The sequence below is a fragment of the Apium graveolens genome, chromosome 5 (assembly GCF_009905375.1).
Source record: "Apium graveolens cultivar Ventura chromosome 5, ASM990537v1, whole genome shotgun sequence".
Classification (NCBI taxonomy): domain Eukaryota; kingdom Viridiplantae; phylum Streptophyta; class Magnoliopsida; order Apiales; family Apiaceae; genus Apium; species Apium graveolens.
The window spans coordinates 235,277,354-235,299,946 of NC_133651.1; positions in this window are offsets into that span (position 1 = coordinate 235,277,354).

Consider the following 22,593-nt stretch of genomic DNA (forward strand, 5'->3'; position numbering starts at 1 on the left):
GCTTGCAAACTCTAATTTCCAATTCCAATTTCTGAAATTCCTTATATATTTCTTCGGGCACTGATAACACATTTAACTTTTCCTTCCGACTCAACGCATCTGCTACAACGTTCGCTTTACCAGGATGATAATTAATCGTGCAGTCGTAATCCTTGATTAATTCTAACCATCTCCTTTGCCTCATATTAAGCTCCTTCTGTGTGAATATATACTTCAAACTTTTGTGATCCGTATAAATCTCGCATTTTTCTCCATATAGATAATGTCTCCAAATCTTCAAAGCGAAAACTATGGCTGCTAGCTCCAAATCATGAGTGGGATATTTCTGTTCGTGTGGTTTCAATTGCCTTGACGCATACGCAATCACCTTATCATGCTGCATCAGGACACATCATAGCCCTTTATGAGAAACATCGCTATAAATTATGAAATTCCCTTGATCGTCTGGAAGTGACAAAACATGTGTCGTGATTAATCTTCGCTTCCATTCCTGAAAACTTTCTTCACATTTATCATTCCATATAAACTTTTCATTCTTCCATGTAAGCTTTGTCAATGGTGTTGCAATCCTTGAGAAATTTTGAACGAATCGATGATAATATCCCGCTAATCCCAAGAAACTTCTTACCTCTGTTGGTGTTCTCGGTCTTTCCCAATTTGTAATTGCTTCAATCTTTGTTGGGTCCACTTTGATCCCTTCATTACTGACTATGTGCCCTAAGAACTGAACTTCCTGTAGCCAAAACTCACACTTTGAGAATTTAGCATATAACTTCTTTTTCCTTAAAATCTCCAAAGCTGTTCTCAAATGTTCCGCATGATCCTCTTCCGTCTTTGAATAAATCAAAATGTCGTCTATAAACACAATAACGAACTTGTCCAAGTATTCCTTGAAAATTATGTTCATCAGGTCCATAAACGCTGCCGGAGCATTGGTTAATCCAAAAGACATCACTAAAAATTCATAATGTCCATACCTTGTCCTAAAAGCTGTCTTCGGTATATCCTCTGGCTTAATCTTTAGCTGATGATATCCCGATCTTAAGTCAATCTTGGAGAAGTACTTGGCTCCCTTCAATTGGTCAAACAGATCGTCAATTCTGGTTAACGGATACTTTTTCTTGATTGTAAGCTTGTTGAGCTCCCTATAGTCGATGCACAGTCTCATGCTTCCCTTCTTTTTAACAAATAGTATAGGTGCACCCCACGGGGATACACTGGGTCTGATTACTCCTTTCTCTAACAACTCTTGCCACTGCTTCGCTAGCTCTTTCATCTCAACGGGCGCCATTCTGTACGGGGCCTTGGATACCGGTTCTGTTCCAGGTGCTAAGTCAATTGCAAACTCAATTTCTCTATCTGGAGGAAGTCCTGGTAACTCATCGGGAAACACGTCTGGAAATTCATTCACTACTAGAATATCTTCAAGTTTTGTTGACTCCTGACTTCTGTCAGTCACATATGCCATGAAATGCTCGCATCCTTGCCGTAGTACCTTCTTGGCTTGAATCATCATTAAGAACTTCTTTACTTGCTTCTGGCCCTTGAACGTTACTATCCTTTCATCTGGCGTCTTCACCATTACCTTTATATTTCGACAATCTATCTGGGCATCGTGCTTAGATAACCAGTCCATTCCTAAGATAACGTCAAATTCTCCTAGCTTAAATGGTATTAAATCTATACAAAACTTACTACCAGAAATCTCAATCTCACAATTCCCGCAAACTTGATTAACATATACTCGTTCTTGATTTGCTATTTCCACATTCATTATTTCATTTAAATACTGAACTGGACAATTTAACTTATTAACAAAATCTTGTGAAATAAACGATCGAGTTGCTCCCGAATCTATTAACACTTTGGCACATAAAGAATTCACATTAAGCGTACCTGCCACAACGCCAGTATCCTGGATAGCATCCTTCACAGACATGTCAAAAACTCTAGCCCTTGGAGTCTCATTTACTGCTGGGGTAGATCCCATAATCCTCAATGCATTACTGACTGGGGCTATTATCTTGCAATCCCTGGCTATATGTCCCGGCTTCCAACATTTAAAGCACGTATATCCAATGGCTGGAACCTTCACTGCTGGATTTCGGATAGGCTGATCCTTATTTGCTGGTTCTCTCGCTGGCTGATTTCGGCACTCCCTCGAATAGTGCCCTTTCTGGTTACACTTGAAATAAACTACATTGAACTTATTACAAACTCCTCCATGTTTCTTTCCACATACCTGACAATCTGGAAAAGTTAACCTCAACTGATTCGTATTAACTGGACGGTTGCCCTGGCTTCCGTCGCCTGCATTTTGTCTCTTGAAATTAGAATTTCTCCATGGCTGAAACTTGCCCTTATTAAAATTTGGAAACTTCCCTGGTTGTGACTGACCTTCATTTCCTTCAAATTTCCTTTTCTTGCTTTCTTTCTCCTTCTGTGACATCTCACTCTATGTCTCTGCAATCATAGCCTTCTGTACAACTCCTGCTTAGGTATCCAATTCAAAAATGGCTACCTTCCCTCTGATCCATGGCTTCGAACCTTCCTGGAATCTCTTAGATTTCTTCATATCAGTGTCCACATATGACGGCACATACCTTGACAATTCTTCAAACTTGCTTTCATAATCTGCCACCGACATATTTCCTTGCTTTAACTCTAAAAAGTTCAACTCCATCTGATCCTGGACAAACTGGGGAAAATACTTTTCTAAAAATAATTCCTTAAACCTTTCCTAAGTAATAACATTTGTACCTTCCAATGTCTTCACCATTTCCCACCAATAGGTGGCCTCATTCTTCAAATAGTAGCTTTCTAACTCAAACATCTGTTCTTCCTTTACTTTCACTAAGGCAAATGCCTTCTCTATCTCCTTTAACCAAACATTTGCTTCAATCGGCTCTAAGGAACCCTTGAATTCTGGTGGGTTTACTGCTTGAAAAGTTTTGAAAGTTACCTGGGGATTGGTCTGTCTTTGTTGTTGTTGTGCCAGGTGAACTGTTTGTTGGGCCAAGATTTGGAGAATCGGGGGCATTTTTCTGTAAAGAATCAAACAACTTATTTAGCTTTTAAATCAAATCCTTTGCATAAAAGAAAAGTTTTGTAAAACAGAAATATCTCTTTTTGAAAACAGTTGTAACAATTGAACTAAGTAAATTACATGCTTCTTTACAGAATATAAACAGTTAAGGGAATAGGGTACTTGGTATCACAGGGGTATAACTGGTGCAATAAATAAGGTAAAATAAAACAGGTGCAGTAAAGTAATTGACAATGCTGAAAAGGAAAAAAGATACTGATATATATAGATCAAAAGTTTTAGGTAGTACAAGCGTAAAGACGCTTCGGAAGTAAAAGCAAAAGGGTACAACAACCTACTCACTAGTCAACATAGCTAGTCTATAAATATAAAACAAAAGTTTACTGATACATACTACACACTAATGTACCTACTACACAATCAAAACAACACTGATCAGTATCTCTATCTTTGAATCTCTGACACAAGGCAAGTTTGGACCTCCAATCTCCTCAAGCTCCTCTAGAACCCACTTAGCCCACTCTACTAGGAAATCAGGGGTGATGTCCCCATGTGTAGCCTCAGAATTCCTCACAGCAGCTACTCTACGAAACACCTGGAGCCTCTCTCTGAGTCGCCTCTCACCACTCCCAACCTCTCTGGTACGCATAATATGTAGTAACTCCTGAATCTCACCCTGTAGGAATCGCTGCTCCATAAGGCAAGCCTCAAACTGATGATATGGGATAGGATGTGAAGAGAACTGGAAAGGTACTCCTGTCACTGAATGACCAGTAAAGCCTGAATCAGTAGGTGGGGGTCCTCTGATAGGTGGCCTCATACCTGGAGGTGGAATAGCCTACAGTGGTACGGGCTGCAACACGGGTGGAGGTAGAATAGCCAACACTAGTGGAACAACAGGACGTGGATCTGAAGATGGTACTCCAACTAAAAGCTTTGAGCGATCAGCTGATACGGGGATGAAAGAGTCGGTCATCGCTGTTATCTGAAATCATATCGTAATATAAGAATCTCGAACCACGACACGAATCATACTAATACCTATTATATCATAGCACTCAACCTCTCGATGTTCTATCATTCTATTCCTTACTTCTAATCCTAGCCCTCTACCCATTCTCGTCGGTCTAGGCTTATGTCAGTGACTTATAACCTGTAGCTCTGATACCAAACCTGTGGCTCGCTCCAAACCCGGGTCAGAAGTTTAGGGTCCACATACACACCTTATATATAACCTGGTTCCTTCTTAACTGGAAAAGAACATAAACAATATCGCACAAATGAGCTAACTAGCTCAGCAAGTCACAATGACAAAACTGAGAATAATGATCATCAAGTGAAAAGGGTTATGATACCAAGTGAACAATGAATTATGATTTAGAATTGGATATTATATTTTCATTTTAAAAACCAAGGTTAGGCTGCTGATCAGTCATGCACTAACCCCGAGCAAAGCACACAGCACTGCTCTAACTACTGGATCCAAGGCACACATTGGCCTAACTTGACCATTATATGGTCTGACCACGAATCTGGTCCACAATTTTATAAAAACAATCCAATTCTAACATAATAACAGAATAAACAGTAATAAGAAATAAACAAAATCATTAACAATATTAGATGTTCAATAATGAAATGGTTCCAATCTGTATAAGGATTAATATAGCATTTTCAAAGCTTGGATGTTAGGTAATGAAAAAATTGAATAACAAAGGAATCAATGTTTCAGGGTTACCAGGAATTGGTCTTTCAAATCATAAGGTACAATGGTTTGAGTATATAAGTAATTCAGTTCAGTGTTTGGTATTTAGTTTGTATGTATTTGTGGAGTAGTATCGTATATCTGTGGTTCGTATTTGAGTATACAACAATCAATGATTTAGAACGAATAAAGTTTCCAGCTCAAGATCAATAACTGGAATCAGGGTTTTGGGTGCAGTGCTTCAAAGCACTTGCAATATAGAACAGGACTATCAATCCACTATAATATATCTTAAGAAAGTTCAGAACACTTGCCTGATATTAGCTTGCTATACTTCTCTAACTTTCAATCACAACCGTCTACTCCTTGACTATCTGTTTCCCTTTCCTACGCCTTGCCTCTTCTGCTCACATATCACAAGCATCTATCAGTATTTAACTCATACGATCTTATTCGACATGTACTTCTATCTACCCTTCGTTTTACCCAAATCCGATTAATGGATTGAAAGTTATACTATAAACAAGTAAACATCGAATATATAGACCAACAGTTAACCAACAAGTCACATATAGCACATAACACATCAAATAATCAATGATATATCATTTATACAGAAGTCTCGGGTCATAAATAGGCTTTCGGGTATTTAAAATGATTTTTAAATCATTTTTCGGAATTAAAACGAGTCGTTGAATCAATTTCAGAGTAATAAACAGGGTTCGATTGGCCAAATCTGGCTTCAAAACAATTTTATAATTATTATTGAGCCTCGAAAATAATTTAAAATAATATTTTAAAGCTCGAAACTATTTTTCAGAATTTTTAAATCATTTTAAATAATTAAATCTAATTAAATAATTAATTTAAATCAATTAATAATTAATTAAATCAATTAGTCAATTAATTTTTGAATTAATTGACCAATTAATCAATTGAAAATTAACTGAAATTAATTAACTAATTAATTCAGATTTATTTTTGAATTAAAAATAATTTTTGGAATTAAAATAATAATTTTTATAATTTTTAGAAATTAAAAACGAATTTTCATAATTAAAATAAATAGAAAATATGATTTTTGAATATTTTTAAAAGAGGAATCCTAAATTTGCAAACTCTGGAAAGTTTAGGGACTAAACTTCATCGTCCCCAATAATTGAGGTACTAAACTGTAATTTTACAATTCCAGTCGCCGGAAAACACAGGGGTGGCCGGAGAACACGATTCCGGCACCCTCACCTTACCATCTGCTCCAGATATACTCTAGACAACACCAGGAACCTATTCATGCAATCAAAACATGTTGGGTCCCAATGTGTTTGTAGAAGGGGGGGTTGAATATAAACGGTACCAAATAATCGAATAAATGCGGAATAAAAAATGTGAAACAAAATTCAAGTTAAATAAAAATATTATTAAACTTGAAAGGTGTTACAACAACTGTATCGATTACAAGGTATTAATCTCAGATCAATTATCACAAATCTAGAATAAATTCGACATGAACTTTTTCTATTTTTGTAATAATTAGAATCAAATGCTAAACGCGATTTGAGATTAAGTTCTAGGGATTTTGATCCGCTAGATTGTTACACAAGAACAAGATAAATAATTCTAGTGGTTTGGATTTAACATTAACAAACTAGAATTTTGATCTTGATGTAAGCAGATGAAAAATGAAATATTTGCTGCGGCTGCTGTGTTCTTGACTTGTGTGTTGGATGGATAATTGAGTTGAATGACTTCTGCTTCTATTTATCAACAGCCGAATTAATTGAATTGGAATGACAATCCTTTAAAGATTGAATTTAATCCAATTATACTTCTGAAAATTCCTAAAATTAATTCTGAATTAATTAATCAATTAATTTAATTAATCAATAAATTAATCTTTGCAGATATAATTTATTTACTTAATTAAATTATATGACTTAATTAATTAATTGAGAATTAATACTAACCCTGAGCAGCATCCATTCTTCTGAATATCTTCTGAAAATCACTGAGAATTATGAATCAATTCCGCCACTTCAACGTTGACACTCGATGTACTGTCTGGTTCATGAGTGACTAACTTCCGTGACGTTTCTTCATGTGTTGACTTTGATACTCTGATTTTCTTCAGATTAAATCCTTGTAATTAATGATACTCTGACGAGATCTCTGTCACTTGATTAAATCCACGATCTTGATTTATATCACTGAGGCATGATCAACTTCTTGAACTTCTTCCAGTGAATTAACTCCTCAAGTCTGTAGATGAACCTTGTTTCTGAATCCTTTGACAGATATTACTTTGCGAGATCTCTCTGATGGTCGATCCACTATTTACTTATTACATTCTTATTTGAGTTGAGTTGAATCCTCGAATATACAAATAGGCCTATGACATATGACTTACAAAACATATCAATCACCCTGTCCTGGCCGGAAAATGGCCAAGAACATCGCCGGTTTCCGGCGAAACATCGAAAACTTCAAAACACAACTCCCTTCGATTCAGACATCCTCTGTTAACGAGCTATATATCAATCGATTAAAAATTTCATAAGGAACACAACCCACTATAAATCAACAGCTAATAACCCCTAAATCAAAAAGGCCCAAATTTCAATTGAAAACATTCATACGGGTTATAAACCCTAATTTTAAAATTCAAAGATTAAACTCAATTTTGAACATGTTATTGAACTCCAAATCAGACATATGACATATGAAAATCATCAGGAAAACAAGCTCTACAACATGCAATCATCAAATCATTCAAACAATCATCCGAACAAAAATTCATATTTTTAATAAATATAATTCGAAAATAAACAAATTTCCAGAAAATAAACCATGATTTCTGCAGGTATATGGTTCACAGAATCTGATAGTACACCTTAAAACCTTCGTTTTGAGTACTCGAACTTTCCAAACGGACTCCGGTAACACCTCCGATTGTTGGTTTGATTCTCAGAAAGGTTTATGAATATAGGTATTTTCTCTGAAAATTTTTATAATTACTGACTGCAAATGATTTTTGATACGGAATAAAATACGGTAAAGACTATTTATAATTACGGAAAATTAGTATCCCTTTGGATCATTCCGGATATAAAATGGTACGTTTATTTATAAAAACTGATCCAAAGGGTACCGGTTTTCGAGATAATGATCCAAATCAGTACAATTTGTACTGCGGTCTTGGTCTCAGCGCCTGGTTACACGTATTACGAGGTGATAATTGTGATAGTTTAATAAAAAGATCCCGTTTATCGAAAATACGAGTTTTATTGATTTACCGAATGGAATAATGTATCGAAAATGTTGCGCCGGGACCCGCGCAGGACAAACCGTACGCCGGATCGAAAAAGTCGAAACATGGAAAATGCTAGGAATATTGCAATTAGGTTAGGAAGAAGTTCTCGGAAGAGTTTCGGGTTATAAAAAGGTAAAAACGGATGACGTCGGTTGGTTCCCGTTTGTATAAAATAGTTTTTAAATACTCGGAAAAATATTTTATAAAATCCATATAATTCCTATAAAATCATAAATCATCATAAAAATAATTAGGAAGATATGACAATTATCTATATTTTATTTTGGACATATAAAATTTAAAATACTCAATTAATATTATTTTCAAACATCTAAACACATTTAACACTTAACAAATAATTCACAGAATAAATACTGAATACATATAATAATTATTTATTAGCAAAAATAATTACACGATATATCCCGAATATTACAGGTATGGTTATATTAATCTTTGTTGGGTTAAGACCCTATTCCAATTAAAAGATATATGTTATGTCAGTAGCACATGTAATTATCGGCATGATGTATTCTGAATTATGTTGAATTGATGAACCTGGTTGATGGAAGTGGGTGGATATGATTGTGGATACTTTGGTAGATTCATGGTATCGGCTTGAGTCCGACTGGTAGTCGATGGTATAGGGGAAGTGATGCCCAAATTTACAGAAATTATCCAACTTTTAAGAATAAAGAAGTATATTCTCATTCCCAGTTGTACTCCAAGCGATTGCGATCTCGGTTCTTGAGATAGTTGTTATGACCAAACCGACTTTATGTAATTCGTCTTTGATTTCATTTAGCTAGTCATCACTTGGTTTAATTGATCAATTAAAATAGTTAATTGATTAACTTTACCAACTAACGATCAGTTAAATGGAAATTTATCCCAATTAGATTAAGTCAAATTCTGATATGATTTTTAGAACCAAAATCAAAGCAATTAGCAATTTGGAGGAAGTAATGGCATTAGCAGAAATTAAAAGTTTAGTAGAATTAGCATGATGTTACTGCAGACATGTGGGAAGTTTTATCTAGATGAATATGCTTTTGCAATGAACAAGAAGAGCGTTTTCAAGAACTGAAGGTGCAAGACAAAACAAAGAGATGTTATCATCTATAATGACGTTCCAGGAAGGACTTGAATGTATACTCGTATCGAATGATGATTAAATGGAAGTTACTGTAAAATAGCGGAAAGCTCGCAAATCCAAGTATCTGATGTAAGACAGAGACTGATGAAGTCCGCATGTGAACTCAGGATAAAGAAATGTTGATCAATGGGGGAAAGTCAAATACGCGGCCCGTGATAATTTAAGCAAGGCTAAGAAAATAGCTACCGATAAATTTTAATAATTCTGTTAATAAAAATTTAAATGTTATAAATAAAATCCTTTATTCCAGTGTTAACTCCAGAAATGGCTTATCTAATAACGAACAAGATTAATATTATCATGATAAAGAGATCCCTTATGTTTAAAAGAAATAATGAATAATGAGAATGGAGAACTAATTGAGAAAAAAAAAGTGGAATCAAAAGGATGATAAAGGAATTTTATAAAATAATCCAGGATATATGCAAGTTGTGAACGTCAGTTGTGCCAGAACTAATAGGAGAATGAAGTGAAACACCGATAATTGAAGATGGGAATTTCATTCAAAGAATGCGCGTAAACATGGAAGATTAAAACAATGGTATTCGTGGCGAACTGTTAGAGAAGAACGTTACAATAAATCTCATATCAGAATTATTTAGGATTAGAGTGAAGTCCTGAAGGTTTTAACGGAGGATTTTCCAAGGTTACCTCGAAACATACGGTGAAATTTCTCATTGGTTACTGCATAGAGTCGAGCTGGTGTCAAAATCCCAGTATCGTATGGTCTAGTAGAGATGAAGTAATGAGTTAAGGAAACTTCAGGAATATGGAATGAAGGAATAATGAGATAAGGAATGTTTGAATAGTGTAATTATATTTGTTGATATCATCTCGCCCATTAAAGGACTAAGGATGACTAAGTTAAATGTTTGAAGATATGTCTGCGGAGGGTTGAAAAGTAGAAACTGCATTCTAAGCTTCAAAGATATGAACTCAGGTCATAGTTGATTATGAGATATGGAGGTTTGGTTAACTACCAACCAGGCAAGGTCCATTTAGGGACAGATGTCTTGAGTAGAAAATAAAAATTAAATATCATTAAAATTACTGGAGAGTTGGTAAAGTAATTGGAAAAGTTAAAAATTAAAGGTCAGGTTTTGATTCAGTTCCTCATTTATGCTGGTACTTACTTTGTTGTTAAATATCAAAGGTGGTATTAGTATAGATGATTGATGTTGACTACAGTATGGGATGTGTGAGCATCAAAGTTCGTACTAATATCTAATTTGATATGACAACAAAATGAGTAGTAGTATCAAGAGTTCTGTTCTGAAAGAGGTTGGTTAAATCGTGGCAACCCGGGAAATTTAGGTTACTCCGAGAATATAATACGAAACATAAAAATAGAAGGTGACTTTCGAGTAATATGGCATGAAGAATGGAAGGAACGTTATATGTGACGGAACATCAGAGAAAAGCACGTCAGTAAAATTTTAAATAGTGATTAAGTGGTGAGCTAAACGCAATTGTCGAAATTTTCTCTTTAATTTTAAATTTTAGAATAGAATTGGAACGTTTAGAAACCAAAGACGCCATGAACTTAGTATATTATGCGAAGATGAATGAAAAGTACAGGAGACCAGCTAAAGGTTCCCGAATATGATTGTAAACGATCATAGGCCAGGCTAACCCAGGCTAACCGAACAGAATGAGACATGGAAAGTAAAGTAGAACAGCCAGTTAAAATGGGAGGCGTTCATGAGTACAAATTATTAGAATTAAAAAGAAAAGAAGATTAGTATAAATTGGGTTAGTCCTTTGAGACAAGGAGATAGATAGAACGATTGCGAATGAGTTGGCCTTGTTGTCATAAGTATAACGAGTTCATAAGACGTTTATATATATACATATATATATATATATATATATATATATATATATAACCAGGAAGAGTAATTTAGCTCCATATGTATAAAATGGAGGTTCGAGTCAAGTTGCATGGATACCTGACATATTTGATATCGATAGGATACCGTTGAGTAGTAGTTAAAATGACGAGTTCAGAGAAATTTTAAGTAAGATACTCGAAAAATATTATGGTCTGTTCCTTAGCATGATTCCGAGGACATAATCTTTATAAGGGGGAAGGATGTAACGTTCGGGAAATATTATGTAATTATTTTTATCAATAAATAATTATTATGTGAATTATGGTGAATTATTTGACAATTGATATTAATAATTGGGTGTTGATATCTGATAAAATTAGGATATTTTAATTTTTAATTGTCCAGAATAAAATATAGATAATTTTAGTATTTTTTTCTGGTATTTTTGAGATTATTATATGATTTTATAAGATTTATAGAATTAATAATAATTATTTTTACGTAATTATAAAATTACTTTTTAGAACCAGAAATCGTCCCACTTCAACCGTTTTTGCATTTTTACAACCCGAAACTCTTCTGAAAACTTCTTCCTAACCTAATCTGATAGTTCTGAACATTTTCCGTGTTTTGACTTTTTCGATCCGGGGTACGGTTTGACTTGTACGAGCCCTGACGTGAAATTTTCGATAAGCTAATCATTTTATAGATCGATAAAACTTGTATTCTCGAAAGGCGAGGTTTTATCACCTTATTTTTGTATAAAGTGTTTTATAAGAGGCTCTATTTTGATAATTATCCAAATCTAGTATTAAAATTGTATCGTTATATAGTTACTTAGCGGCTAAGTAACCTATTTTCGGATCTGATATGTAACTCTAATTATCAAATTATTAAATAAATAAAATATTTGATGGGTCTGTTAGTTGTGTGTTACGTTATTATTAATTATGGGTAATTGTTGGATATGAACCTTAATTGTATAATTAATTATTGAGTTGTATGACATTATTTTGTTTTTAAAATGATTTTATCGAATATTTATTCTTATAAATGTTAAAAATATTTCAAAAATTATTTTTGTTGCTTTATAATTTTATTTATTATTTTTAGGAATTTAGAAAATTTAGAAAATAATATTTTATTGATTATTTATCTCTAAATGATTTTCTAATTGCATCTAATCGTAAAATCAATATTATATTCCAGAATGCTTCAAAAATCATGAAAAATTTATTTTATTAAGTTTAGATTATTTCGAGAATTTTAAAAATATTTTGGAAATTTTTTGGCTTTTATGCATCCGCAAGTTCATTCGTTAAACCACTAATTGCGAATATGTTACGTATTTCAAGAATATTTTAAAAATTACGAAATTTACGTTTTATTTGTTTTGCAAAATTTATAAAATTTAAAATTTATTTTGATATTATTTCGACGAGTTCTTGCGCGCAACAGCTTCGTTAAATTACGAGAACACGAATCAGAAATTATTAAAAAATAATAAAATAAATAGAAGAGATAATTGCATCTCCTCTTTCCCCGATAAACATTAGTCTCCACCGTCTCTCTCTCATTCTCTCTCGCTCACCCCAATCTCTCTCTGCAATCTCTTTCTCTCTCAATTTATTTCTTCCATTTATTCCTCCTTCCCCATCCCTTTTGCTCTCGTTTTTTTTCTTTCCCTGTTGTCCAGTTGTCGCCTGTTTCTCCGGTAATTGTCGTCGCCGCCTCCTTGTTTTTCCAGTGAGGATCGCCGGCTGTGTGGTTGTGATGCGTGCCTACATATACATGTATATACCAATGTATATATATGTGTGTGTATGTTGGTGTGTATTTATGTGCGTGTGTGGTCCTGCATGTGTGTACAGTGGTGTTGTGTTGATTCCGGCCGGGTTCGGTTGTTTCCGGCCCTGCCCCTTTTCCGTTTCGATTGTGCGCTGTGTTATGTGGCGCGTGGCGCGTGACGTATGTGCCGTGTTTGTTTGACTGTTTATTTTATTTACTGACTGAATTTTTAATTTGTGCAGATTATTTGATTTACTTTTCGTGAAATAAAAATATATTCGCGCGGAAATTTTAATTAATCGGTGGAATTTATTTAGAAACCCGAATAATATCGGGCACCAATAAATTTTACCGCCGTCAGCGATGAGCCTCGGTGAGTCGACGGTGGACGGTACGAATAATAAAAATTAATAATTGAGTTGTATCGGTGATTGGGATTACAAATTGTTGTTGGTTGTTGTTGTTGTGATTTAATTGTTATTGTGATTTGACGTCGAATTGATTCGACGGGTAGGCCAACAAATAAAGAAAACGCTGCCCGATTTTTGTGAAATTAATTCCGAAAATACGGGAATGTAACCTATAATTATCGAAGACGTCGAACAACAATATATAACTATATTATACAAAACCTAATTACGTGGCGTGACCAGATATTTTGTGAATAATCGATTACCCTGTTTTTCAAGATAACGAATATACGTACTTTCCGAAAATAAATACCGAACCGAATTTTAAAGATGTGAACCATAAATGCTATGTGTATTTCAATAATACCTATAAATGTGAGATGGCTTATGAAATCGTATGGGTAGAAGTGATAGTGATATTATGTTAAGCGAGACAATTATCTGAATTAGGGTATTTCAACCCTGTAGGTCCTAGTCGTAAGACCCGAGGAATGTTATCGGACTAAGAATGATTTAGTGGTTAGTCGTCGAGCTCAACGAGGTTCCAATCGAAGGACCTGAGTATTGAGATCGAAGCCAGAATAAGATAGTGGTTTGACGATAAAGACAAACGTTCAAGGCAATCCAAAAGTCAACCGATAATAATGGTTGAAGCTTATCGAGGCAAGTATTCCTTACTTTTCTCCTAAAATACTGCAAATATCTCTTCATTCCTATTCTAAGTTCAGAATAGTTAACTGTTTTATATTTCACTGTAATTACTCTTAATTACGCAAGTTCCTTTCATTATTGCTTTTATATTATCGATTGTTCTCTTGAGCAAATACCCATTCTTTCGGATTATTAACGAACCCTGAGTTGGGATGTTTTGAAATCAAAATGATTTGACATCAAAATACTCTACGGGCTGGATGGTTATTGTGAGGGCCAGTGATGAGCTGTACCCTATGGGTCGGGGATGGACCGGACCCTTGGGAAATAGTGTCTTGGTACCCGAATAGATCTATACGGTTGGGTATAGATCTACACTATATCCTGACTGATCAGCAGGGTATGAGTGCGAACTAGTGTCCAGTCTAATTTATTGTTGATCTCCATTAACGGCATTCTCTCTCGAAAAGTTTATGACTCCAAAACCGGACAAAACCCTGATTCAGGAGATTAATCTGGGATTCACTTGTCACTCATGGATTTATAATTAAAGGCTGGTAACAGCCAACATTTATTCGCTCAACTCCCTCAAAAAAATAGAATTGTTTAAAATTTATTTAAAGATCTTGTCCGGAAATTTTCCTTTGATATTGATACTTGAAAATCACTTATATAGTTGCTGGGCATTTTTGGCTCACTCTTGCTTTGTAAATTCTTATTTCTTTAAGAAGCAGATAAGGATAAAATAAAAGTGAATAGCTTTCGTTAGACAGCAGAAGTTAGAGAGATCTCCGCTGCGAGAGAACGAAGATGTTAGAAAGATAAGACAAGGGCATTAGCATAAAGGTATTTACACTCGTATTGTAGTTGTTGTGATTTGTAGAAGGTTAGATTCTTGTTTCATACCATAACCTGTAAACGATCCGGATTCAAGGGGTTATCTACATATTATTTTTTTGTATGTAAAGATTGTTTAGTGACACCAAATCTTGACCCCGGATTTGGGTTGTTACATGTTTGGCTTGAGGTGATTGGTATTTTCAGAAAGGACTTAGCAGTCTGTTTGTACAAATATTTAGTCTTTGAGGTTTGAGGTGGTTTGGTATCTGAGTTTGTTGGCATAGAGGGTTGAGCTTGGTTAATTTGGATTTTTAGGGTTTGTTGTTGTGGTTGTGAGCCATCTTGCTTTTTCTTCCTTCTTCTTCCTTCTCTTCCCTTCTTGTCATCTCCCTTCTTCTCATCTTGCTTTTTTCCGTTGTCACCAGTTGCTCTAGAGGATTGACTTGGATTTAATCCAGAAGGAGGTTGATCACTTGGCTTCTGCTCATCATCATCCTTGTCTTCCTTTAAATTATAGTCAGTTATAGGCAACATGGTCTCTACATTTTGAAGATATCTCCCCAAGATCCTGATCATTTCCTCATCTTCATGCTTCTTGTTAATTTTGGTCTTTAGGTCAGTTTCAAGGGTCATAATCAATCTCAAGTTGTTCCTTACATAATTCTTAGGAACTGTGAAGTATCTGCATTTTTTGGTCTATGGATAGATGTAGGCAATCCCCCTACTTGGATATAGATAGGCTTCAGGAAAAGCAGCTATCTGAGCATTTTTGAGTTCCTTTAGCAGTTGGTTGTCCTCTGGAATTACTGCATGTACTTTGTCAATTACCACATCCAGCTCAGATGCTTTTAGTTTTTGAAGATGTAAGAGAGACAGCTGGAGACATCTGTGTAGTCCACAGTCATTTACATTTGCAACTATTCTCTTTTCCAGAAAGTTGTCAACCTTGAAAAGCACCACTCTAACAAAGTTTATGTTGTTGGCTAAATCTTTCTTGTATGTAACATAATTGTTGTGGAGAGACACCCTCAAGACTGTCAGAAGTTCATTAAGTTCATTATCTTGACAAGGTCCTTCTGCAGCTTTAAGGAGTCTTTCTTTTCGAACATCATGAGAGATTTGAGCTTTTGAAGAGCTTTGACCATGCTTAGTTGTTGAGGTTAACTCCTTTGACTTACAAGCATCCCTGGATTTTTGAATCCTAGCTTCAATCTCCCCCTTAGTCTTGGTGACAGGCATGATTATGGGAGTTGGAAATTTTGGCCTCACAGACTCAGGAAGTGCAGGCAGTGGGATATTGAGCTTTCCCATAATGGCTCCCAAAGCAACATAATTCTGCATTTGTAAGTGCTTGTGGGAGTCCACCAAGGCTTGAATATCTGCCTGTTGACTCTACACCAGTGTAGTGAGAGCTTGCACTTGAGCTATGAGTTTGTCATTTGAGGTTTGCAGAGTGGAGACTTGACCTTGTAGTGCTTGAATTTGATGATTGGTAGATGTGGAAGTAGGTGGGTGAGAGCTTGTAGCTAGTGAAGATCTAAAATTTTATTCTACAGCTTATTTGATACCCTCCATGAGTAGTGCAGAGGGCTCATATCTGCTTGGGTGAAGTTGGGTCAACTTGAGCTTTGTGTCATTGGAACTTGTGATTTGTTGTTGAACCACTTCATAAAGAGCAATGAAAGATTGTCTGGGATTTTTGACATCTTTTTCCATAGAAGTCAGATCTAGCCTTGCCATTCGGTCAACAAAATGTTGAAACTTTGAGGTGATCTTAACTTGGGAAGGTATGATCTCATCCATCTTCTCCTTCACCAGATTTCTTATCTTGTCTTCATGACCAATCAACTTGAGTTCTAGAGCTTTTCCAAAGAATTGGAAAGCTTTGAGTTGAGCTTTGGAAACTTCATTAATTGCATCATAAACTTCACCAGGAGTTAGAGCTTTAGAATTGCTTCCCAAAATAGTTAGATACTCTTCCTTGAATTTAGCTAAAACATCCTCTATCTCCAGACTGTAGTCCTTGTTCATCCAAGCATCACAGTCGCCATCCTGTTCAGCTTCATTAACAATTTTATCTTGTTGTTCTTGGACATCTGTTTGATATGAGAGCATTATAGCTTGGTAATCCTGGTTAGACATATTCGAGGTTAGCAGCTGTTAGGAGATTTGAGCAAGTCCAAACAACTGATCCACTAGAAGATCATCCACATTTGTTGATTGAGCTTCAGCTGTCTACAACCATTGGGAGATGAAGTGTGGTTGTTGAGATTGAGAGGTTGAGGGTTTTTGAATAGGATCAGAACCACCTGTGATAGGAGTCATAGTTTGACTTACAGATTGCTCTGTGTTTATAACAGGGTGTTGTTCCTCACCAGTTGTGGGAACCTCCATTTGAATTGGATGGGATTTGACTGTGTTACTATCATTTGCAACAACCTCAAACCCTTGTGTGTCTTGCATCACACTGTCACTTAAATGTGCTATAATTGCCTCTCCCATAGCAGGGTCATTGGCAATTGTACTCCTAGCATCAACTGCTAATGCAATTTCTGCTAGGGTTTTGAGGAGAGTTGTTCCTGGAACAAGAACCTCCAACTGAATTGGAGAGGATTTAGATAGCTCCCCCTCAGGAGTACTACCCTCAAACCTTATAGTCTGTGAAGACTGATTTGGACATGAAGGTGCATCTATGATTACCATGGGGTCTTCAGTAAAAACTGATGATTCCCCCATGTTTGTGATGGTGTCATCAAGGTCTACCACAACTAATAGCCTCTCACCATCTGAATTTGGTGTATGGGTGGTGAGAAAGGTTTCTTGAACCATGTCACTTGAGTGAGTTGGCAATTAAGGAATGGATCTAAGTGTAGTATGAGAAGAAGAAATTTAAGAGATTAGAAGTTGTTGATCAGTAGTGGGTGTTTGAAGCTCCCCCTGAATGGATGAGGGAGCTTTAAGGGATGTGCTCTCCCTGTGTGTGTCATCCTTGTTTCTCCTTTTATACACTTGTATTTGCTCAAGTGACGGTTGTGCAGACTATTTACATGGTATATTTGGGAGAATGCTCTTTTCAATAGAGATACCCTGTTGAGAGGATCCCCCTAGATTATGTTCAAGTCCATTGTTTACAACTACATCCTATTGAGAAGATGCAGAGGTGTCTAGAGTGGTCAACTCAGTTTGCTTAGCCTTCTTTGGCTTTTTGACCAAGGGTAATCTAGTTGGTGTTTGTTCCTCACCACTTTCATTTATTACAGTAAGGGTTATCTCATTTCTCTTTTTTTACTCACTTCACCCTTTTGAGAGGATGAAGTGATTGGTTTCCTAGCTGCTATTGGTTTTGAAAAAGTGGTCTCAGATTGGGAAGGTCCCAGTTGGTTTTCCTGTATTTGAACTTCTACAGGTTCAGGGACCATAATTGTACTAGATTGTGCATTAGATCTCATGTCAGGCATGGGGTAAGGGTAAGTCTTAAACCTCTCCATCATGAATTGAGTGATTTTTAGACTCACATTTACCCTGTTCTTTGTAGTAAGTGAACCAAATATAAATTTGGACACTTGCTTACTATTGCCTATTTTAGTGATGTCTATACCATTAAACAAATGTATGTCTGATACTTTATGATTTAAAGTAGACATAATAAATCTAGGAAAGAAAATTTCCCTACCTCTAGCAGATTGGGGCATAGTTAGCCTGGTGGTAAGTTCTTCCAGGATCAATAGACCAATATTCAAGTATCTGTTGTGGGATATTAAGAACACCAGCTTCTGCATTACGCTTGAGATATTGTCATATCCTGTGTTCCTGCATGTGAAGGCCCTCACTATAGAATCAAACATAAAGGACCATTCATTCCTTAGGTTTTTTCTGTTCAAACTTGCTAGGTTGATTCTTCCTTCATAGTTGATGAAATCCATGAACTGAGCTAGCTCATCCTGTGTTGACACCTCCACTAGATTAGCAGTTGGAAGACCCAAAGCTGCATTCACATCTTGCTCATAGAACTCTATCTGTTGGCCTCCAATTGAGCATGTTACCACCAAGTTGTCATTTATAACAATTCTCACCACAGCTGTTGTCCAGAATTAATGCAGAACATCCAAGTATAGGATTGGGTTAACAGTTAAAGCACCTGCAAGATAGGATTCAGACAAAAATTTCACAAGCCCCTTGAAACTGTCAAGGGCTTGATTAGCATAAGTGAAAGCAATATAGTTGGCTCCTTTCTCTGGGATTACAGCTCTAACAATATTGAGTGCCATTGTTGTTGAGTAAGAATGAATGGTTAAGAAGAATTAGTGAGAAAAAGCTTGAAACGAGAGAGAAATCAGTTTGGAATTGAAAAAGCTAGGTCTTAGAGTTCTCGAAGGCGTAAGTATATGTGTATCGAGATGTCTAGATATTTATAGTAAAAGTAAATGACTTATCGAGGACTCAAAAATAGACGTTTAGAGTATACTTATCGAGGAGTCATTTTGAAAAAAAATTACATATCGAGAGGTTATTTTAATTTACTCCTTCTAGAGAACTAAAATTAACTTATTGAGATGTCAAATAAATACCCAGTTTGTCCAAAATGGACTTAATTATTTCCAATTTTTATTTGAATAAATCAAAATAAAGTCAGAATAATTTTGCCAAAAGTATTTTACCAAAATAATTTATTGGATTGAATTATTTCATTTCTAAGTTATTTATAAGTCTAATAATTTATACTTGTAGAGAACTCTGTGAGTTAACACTTATAAAGAACTCTACAATGACTTATCAATAATCATAATAAAGCTTATCGAGAAGTCACCCAAGAAGTCAGGAAATTGACTTATTGAGAACTCACTCAAGAAGTCTTAAAATGACTTGTCGATAAGTCAATTAGACTTATCGAGAACTCAGTTCTCTATATACTTTTGATTACGTTGATTCTGCCTTGCTAATTTTACATATTGAAAATGTAAATCAATATCCAGATAGTTTACTTAGAATTTGAAAAATTCCAAGCTGAATTTTAACAATTTGAAAGATAAATATGCAGAGATTTCTGAAATATTTATAATTCATATTCTAGTTAATTTCTAATTAAATCAAATTAATTTTGATTTACTAGAAATTAATCTGCTGCAACACAATAGCTGAGTTCTTGCCTTAGGATGAAGAATTTAGCATTCCAATTTCACCTACAAATCTAGTGAAAGTTGCTTCATCCAAAGGTTTAGAAAAAATATCAGCTAATTGTTTTTCTGTTGGAACAAAAATGAGCTTAATGGTACCATTTACAACATATTCTCTAATAAAATGGTATCTTACATCAATGTGCTTTATTCCAGAGTAATTAACTGAATTAGCCACAATAGATATAGCACTAGTATTGTCACACATAATTGGTATTTTGTGTAACACTAGGCCATAGTCCATTAGTTGATTTCTAATCCAAATCACTTGAGCACATCAACTTCCAGCAGCTATGTATTTTGTCTCAGCTGTGGAAGTTGACATATATTGTTATTTCTTGCTATACCAGGATACAAGTCTTTGTCCAAGAAACTGACAGCTTCCACTAGTACACTTTCTGTCAACCATGCATCCGGCAAAATCTGCATCTGTATATCCAACAGCTTCAAAACCAGTTCCCTTAGGATACCATAATCCTAAGTTTGGAGTTCCCTTCAAGTATCTGAAAATCCTCTTCACATCCATCAAATGTGATTTTTTCGGATTGGCTTAAAATCTTACACACAAACATGTTACAAACGTGATGTCTGGTCTACTTGCAGTTAAGTAAAGCAATGATCCAATCATTCTTCTATAACTTGAAATATCTACACTCTTGCCCTTCTTATCTTCATCCAACTTTATTGCCGTAGACATAGGTGTAGATGCAGGTGAACAATCAACCATGCCAAACTTTTTCAATAAATATTTAACATACTTATTTTGGATGATGAAAATTCCATCACTTCTCTGACTAACTTGAAGTCCAAGAAAGTAACTTAGTTCTCCCATCATACTCATATCATATTTACTCTGCATAAGCTTAGATAATCTTTGACAAAGCTTCTCATTAGTGAAACCAAAGAGGATATCATCCACATAAATCTGAAATAGGATCATATCACCACCATGCAGCTTGTAAAATAATGTCTTGTCTATTATTCCTCTAGTGAATCCATATTAAGTAGGAAATCTTTCAGTGTGTCATAACAAGCTCTAGGTGAGTGCTTTAGTCCATAAAGAGCCTTGAGTAGCTTGTGCATAAAGTCTGGAAATTTGGATCTTCAAAGCCAGGTGGCTGTTTCACATAAACTACTTCTTCTAACTCACCATTTAGGAAGGCACTCTTGACATCCATTTGATACACTTTAAAATTTGAATGTGCATCAAATGCTAAAAAAATCCTTATTGCTTCGAGTCTTACGACTAGAGCAAAAGTTTCATCATAATCAATTCCTTCTTCCCGTGAATAGCCTTTTGCAACCATCCTTGCCTTGTTTCTGGTAACTATACCATATTCATCCATCTTATTCCTGAACACCTATTTTGTTCCAATTACACTTTTGTTCTTTGGTGCATGAACTAACTCCCAAACTTTGTCTCTTTCAAACTGATTAAGCTCTTCTTACATGGCAGATATCCAATCATGATCCATAAGAGCTTCTTCAGTTTTCTTAGGCTCTACTTGAGATAGAAAGCATGCATGTTGGCACTCATTAGCAACTGCACTTCTAGTCCTTACACCAGTATTGGGATCACCAATTATTATATTTGGATTGTGAATCCTGTCCCATTTTATGGTGTGAGTTTGTTGACTGGTGCCTTCATCATATTCTTCATTATTTGTATGACTAATAGATCCTTCTTCTCTTTCTCCCCCTGAGTTTGTGCTATCAAATTCAGGTGTATGAGATGAGCTTCTATTTTCATGATTTTCCTGTTCAGTAGTCTCTTTATTCATCATCTGTTGTGCATTGACTTCAGCCTCTTCATCAGAATCACTGTCAATGTTGAGATTTTCAAATATAAGGGCTGCAACTTCATTAACATCAAGGCATTCCAAGCATGGACACTTGTCATCATCAAAAGTCACATCTGTGCTCTTCATGATTTTTTTTGATCAATTACATAGACCTTGTAGGCAGTTCTCTCCAATGAATATCCCAGAAAAATTCCTTCAAAAACCTTTGGGTCAAATTTTCCCACATATTCAGAGTTGTCTTTTAAAATGTAACACTTGCTTCCAAACACATGAAGATTCTTTACAGTAGCCTTTCTCTTAGACATGATTGAGTAAGGTGATTTTCCATGAATCTTGTTAATGATATATAAGTTTTGAGTGTAGCATGCAATATTTACAGCTTTTTCCCAAAAACTAGTTAGCAGATTGACATTTTGCAGCATTGTCCTTGCAGCTTCTACTAATGTTCTGTTCTTTCTCTCAACTACCCCATTTTGTTGAGGTGTTCTAACAGCAGAGAATTCTTGAACAATGCCTTTGTTTTTGCAGAATTCACTCAATATTGCATTTCTGAATTATGTTCCATTATCACTTCTCAATCTCTTCACACGGTTTTAATCTTCATCCTATTTCTCTATCCTCTTTATGTATTCAATTATGATGTGTGGAGTCTCATCTTTAGAATGCATAAATTCTACCCATGTATATCTTGAGTAGTCATCCACCATCACTAGTGCATATTTGTTTCTTGAAATTGATAAGACATTTACTGGCCCAAACAAGTCCATGTGAATAAGTTGCAATTGTGCACTTATGGAATTCATAATTTTTAACTTATGATTTAATCTATTCATTTTTCCTTTCTGAAAGGATCCACAGACTTTAATTTGAGCAAACTCTAAT